Source organism: Gossypium arboreum, chromosome 1 (genome assembly GCF_025698485.1).
Source record: "Gossypium arboreum isolate Shixiya-1 chromosome 1, ASM2569848v2, whole genome shotgun sequence".
Taxonomy (NCBI): Eukaryota; Viridiplantae; Streptophyta; class Magnoliopsida; order Malvales; family Malvaceae; genus Gossypium; species Gossypium arboreum.
Genome location: NC_069070.1, coordinates 75,924,842 through 75,930,841, shown reverse-complemented (window position 1 = coordinate 75,930,841; position 6,000 = coordinate 75,924,842).

Genomic DNA, 6,000 nt, shown 5'->3' with positions numbered 1-6,000 from the left:
AGAAACATGAATGAGCTCATCAATATTCAATTTCCACATACATGTATTTATCACTTCAAGTGTCCATGAACATGTACATATCATATCTTTATATTTCAAGTATTTCTCAGAGTAATACATCTTGAATTTATATCATCTCATATCGAAACTTTACCTGTTGAATCATTTAAAATATCGATGGATACAAGGGTAGTACACATGAAGTGTACAAACTGTAAACCATCAATTCATATTCGAGAATGATACGAGCACATAAATAGGAAGCTCTCTCTCGATCTATATAACAAGAAGCTTATGTGAGCCATGTAATGGGAAACTTATTCAGGCTGTATAACGGTAAGCTCATAAGAGCCATAATCATGAAGCTTATGCGAGCCAGTAACGGGTAGCTCCGAATAGCCATTAATCAAGAAGATTTGAATAGCCATATATCAGGAAGTTTAAGCAAGCCAATATCGGAAAGCTCTAGAGAGCCATTAATTAGGAAGCTCACAAAGAGCCTTTAATCGGGAAGCTCACGAAGAGCCATATATCAGGACACTCATAAGAGCTGTAGTGTGTATACAACACATGCAGAATCATAACTAATCGGGATGCTCCGAAGAGCTATTACCGAGAAGCTGCCAAGAACCATATAACGGGAAGCTTGAGTGGGCCAAATATCGGGATGCTCATGAGAGCTAATAACGGAACACTCTTTCAAGTTGTGGTGTGTCCCCAACATATGCATGACCACAACCAATCGAGAACCCTGTATCCATTGAATTTTATTTATTCAAACGAGACATAATACTTTTTGGCCATTATCAGATATGTGACCGATTTTCATACATGTCAATTATACAATACACATACATAACATTCAATTCAAACATAAATTTTTACAATTTAGTTTCATGAACTTACTTCAACAATTGTTCGTGTACTCAAAATCTACTAATCCGACACTTTTCCTTTTCCACGATCTAACTCCGTATTTAGTCTATCCAGATCTATACTAGTAAATTTAGCTCAATTTAATACAATTCATATTCAATTCAATCCAATTCACATCTTAGGAAAAATTACCATTTTGCCTCTATACTTTTAATAAATTCTGATTTCGTCCCTAGGCTCGAAAAATAAAATTCATGTAATTTAATCTTTATTCCAAGCCTAGTCGATTTTTGCATATAACATTAGCAGCCCATGTATTTCATAAAATTCAAAAAATTTTCATAAATTTTGCATCTTTTCAATTTAGTCCCTAAATCATAATTTCATCAAAATTCTCTTTACAAAAGTTGTTTATCTATCAACAACCTTTCATTTTCTACCATAAAACTTCATACTTCAACTATATTCATCCATGAAAAAACCCTACCACTTTGATAACTTTACAAATTAATCCCTGAGATAGCTATATTAAGCTATTACGATTTCAGAATATGAAAATGATTAAAAATGAGACAATAATTCATACCTAATTAAGCCAAAATAATTTCCTTGAAATATCCATCCATAACTAGGGTTTCCATGTTTTTAATTTTAGGAAAGATGATAAAATGATGATATTTTATGTTATTTTATTATTTATCATCTTTTTATCTTTTACTTTCCAATTTAGTCTTTTTCTTTATTTAATTTTCCATGGATGACTAAGCATACATATCTGCTAACTCCTCTTAATGGTTTATTTTCCATACAAGGACCTCCAATTTTGAATTTGATAGTTATTTGATACTTATAGCTACTATAACTCAATTTTTACATTTTATGCAATTTGGTCCTTTTACCAATTAAACATGTAATCGATAAAATTTTCTTAACAAAATTTTATATGATATTCCTATCATACGGTAGACCATAAACTAATTTTAAAATAATTTTTCTTACGGGCTTAGATTTGTGGTCCCGAAACCACTGTTCTGATTTAACTGAAAACGAGCTATTACAAAGACATCATTCAACACCTTATTACCGTAAATCAAAAGATGCATGAAGTGTTATGGAATGGTCATGAACTGATTAGAAAGAATAAAGTGCAATACTTAACCCTTAAAGGGACATTAATAGAACGGGAGCATCAAATCATTTTAGACCAACTTTGGAAGACATTGGTACAACAAACCTATTGGAATCTAATTATATACTTCGTGAAGTTTATAATCTCTTATGGAGCAAGGAAAATAGCGAGACAAAGTGTAGGTTCACAAAAGTTGACTGGGAAGCAAAATGTGTTTGACATACCATGGATGGATAAATTAGTTGTTAGGAAATTACCAAGAGAATTTCTAAATTCAATACTCGTTATAAAGATTGAAGAGGAAGAAGATCCTGAAGAATTTCCAAATTGGATTATAGAAGATGAATTTGAAGAGAATTCAGAATTTAATATAGAGAATTTCCTAGAGGAAGATACAAGATCAGAGATGGAAGAAAACATAGAAATGAATTTAAGTGGTTAAATGTAAAGATAAACGTTGTTCATGTACAAAATGAGAACTGAAAAAGTCTAAGATTATGAATGAAAAAAATTGCATATTGATATAATTTTGGTACCTTTTTATTCATTAATTTTTTTATGTAAGTAATATTTTTTGTTGTTTGAAATTGTTTTGAGAATTTTTATTTCTTTTTTAACAGATTGAGTATTGAAGGTGGATAATCAATTTTTCATATGTGTTTATTTTGATGAAATAATCTTGACAACAACTGTTGGATGTATATTTGAATGTCGCCAACAAATAGCAATGAGATTTAATAGAAATGTCTCGTTCGATGATATGAAGGAAAAGATTAGTACAAAAATTGTTAGACGTTGTGGGAGAAGTATCTTAAAACTTTTCTACAAGTTTCCAGTTTCGACAGATCCCATCAAAATTCATCGAAATGGAACTTGTAAAAGATGAAGACGTGAAAACAATGGTCGCTTTTTATATGGGAATCGGAGTGACCAAAATTCACCGATTCAGTTATTTGTTGAGTTAGCTAGTGTAAAGCCAACTGAAGATCTCACTCTATTAGGTGAAGAATATGGATATCAAGAACCGTATTTGGTGGCTTCGATATCATATGTTGATTGTCAATCGACTGTACGCGGGATCGATATCGATATTAATGTTGCACTCAAAATTGATGTGGTTGGTGATGATGGATACGATAGTAGTAATCCTTGTGATCACGAGGTCGATAATGATAGTCATCCCGATGTGGACGAGGTCCCGGATGATATTGATGACGAAGACGTGAATGACGATGGAAACATTAATGTGTCTTTAATCGGGAACCAGATTCGACATATTGTGATACACAATAATCCTGGGGCACACATGTCGCTCATAGACCCTGACGAGATGTACGCAATCAAGTTTTCAGAGTACCTTAAAATACTACCTGCTCATCGGCTGGCCGTAGATTTTGATCTAAAGAAGTTGTTCGTGGGCCAGAGATTCAAAAGTAATGAAGAATGCGTATTTTCTATTAAGCGGTATAACATGAATATATCAGTGGACTACAAAGTTGCTGTGTCTAAACCAACATTATATATTGGGGAGTGTTGGAAGTCAGCGGAAAACTGCAATTGGCAGGTACAAGCCGCATTTATTTAGAAGTTGCAAATGTGGGAGATACAAAAATTGTTGGGCCTCACATATGCATGTCAACACGTCTGACAGAAGATCATTAAAAACTTAATTCCAAAACTATCTGTAAGTGCATCATGCCAATAGTGAAGGACATGTCGACCATTAAAATTTTGGTACTGATTTTTGAAATGTAGGTACGATTCCAGCATCAAATATCATACCAAAATGCGTGGGTAGCTAAACAGATGGCAATGAAGAAATTGTACGGGGATTTTGATGCATCATACATTGAGCTACAAGGATGGATAACCGCTATGCAAGAGTACGCATCGGGGACTGTTATTAAGTTACAAACACAACCTTATTATGGCCCGAATGACCAATTATAACTAGGAAAATGAATTTTCCATCGGATGTTCTGGACATTTGATCCATGTATGCGCGTATTTTCGCACTACAAGCCATTTATGCAAGTAGATGAGACCTGGCTATATGGAAAATATACACAGATCCTACTTCTTGCGGTTGCTCAAGACGGGAATAAGAACGTTCTCTCGATAGCTTTCGCCATCGTAGATAAGGAGAACGTAGAATCATAAGAATTCTTCCTTACGAACCTATGGAGGTATTTTATTATCAACGATAATATTTGCATCACCTCTGATAGAGGGAAATGATTAATTGCTGCCATTAGGCGTTCTGGTGTGCCATGAAGATCCATTTACAGCATTTGACACATCGCGGTTAACTTCCATCAAGATTATAAGAATGCAGACTGGCGGAGACAAGTTGTGAGAATGGGTAAAGGATAACCTTATCTTTTCAATATATGTTTTAATGTTTTAGTGCGAAATTGTAACTTATCTTTTCTTAATGTTTTAATGTGAAATTGTCACTTATCTTCTCTTAATACATATACAGTGCATGAAACTTTGTAATTTTTTCATTTATAATTTTTTAGAATTAAAAAATACAAACTTTGTAATATATAAATTACAAGAAACCCCTAAATTGATGGTTTGATGGTGTGGTCCTAGGGGTATATTTCTGCGGGGGTCGTCGTTAATGTTGCAGGTGATCACGACGATCAACATTCTCTTTAGCCATAGATAGGGGTGTGCAAAATATAGAAGAAAAATCATATGCCCCGAACGCTATTGATGAACTTGAGCCAGAAGGAGTGGAGTTCTGCAATGGATACAAGCCAGGAGAAGTGGAGTAATACGGTAGATACGAGCCGAGAGGAGTGTTGTACTGCGGTGGTATTAAACTGAAGATATCAAACTCAGAATGATATTCGTGTTCTGATGAGCCTGGGAAATAGTCATTGACCTTCAACTTTGGATGATAAGAACTATCCCCAGAATGTGTATGCGACCACTCAGGCTGTGGCTCGGCTGTGGCTCTGGCTTAAGTTCAAGGTCGAGCTCTGGCTCGGGCTCTAGCTTAAGCTCTGGCTGGTATGGCCTAAGTCGACGCATGTACGAATGGACTACAGTAGATTGCCTACCAAGTAAATATGGTTTTCTCGTACTAGAGTACCATTGTATGTACTCCAACGATGGATGCAAATCGAAAGAAATATCCAGCTAAGGTCTCTGCGCCATCCGATTATACCATACTACAATATATTTCTGGTGCACAACCCTCCAATTATTTCTATGTTTTCCTCTCTTGTTAATCTCGTGAATCTTCCCCAACTGCATTGGCAGAGCCGAGATATATTAGATGCAACCAAACTGCCGGAGTACTCAATCCCATAATACCACTCGACTGTAACACCCCGAACCCGAGACCATCGCCGGTGTCGGACACGAGGGGTTAGCAAGCCAAGTTCACTTGTTTTGCCCATCCATTGGACATTTCCAGTCAGGCTGGAAAAACTGCGTCACTGTCGCCTTAAAAATCATATCTCGAGTTTCAAAACTCGGAAACTGGTTTCGTAAATTTTTCCTGAATTTAGACTCATATATCCATCCATGGATTTATTTCTAGAATTTTTTGTCGGGCCAATTGGTACAGTTTATTAGTTAAAGTCACCCATGTTACAGGGATCGACTGCTCTGACCTTCGCGCGGTATAACTTGAATATCTCTCTGTACAGGGCTTTAATGCTGGTGCCGTTTGTTTCTAATGAAACTAGACTCAAAATGGAATCTGTACATATAAGGTATGTCTCCTAATTCTTTCTGGATAATTTATAGTAAATTTTTAAAGTTGCGACAGGGAACCCAGAAACCGTTCTGGCCCTGTCTCACAATAGCTTTAATATCCCTTAACATGTAACTCCTATGACCATTTCGTTTCTTCCATATGAAAATAGACTCATCAATGTTCATTTACATAGCTGATTCACTATTTAATACCATTCCTACAAATTTTGGTGATTTTTCACATTCACGTTACTGCAGCTGGCAGCATCTGTTTTTAAGGT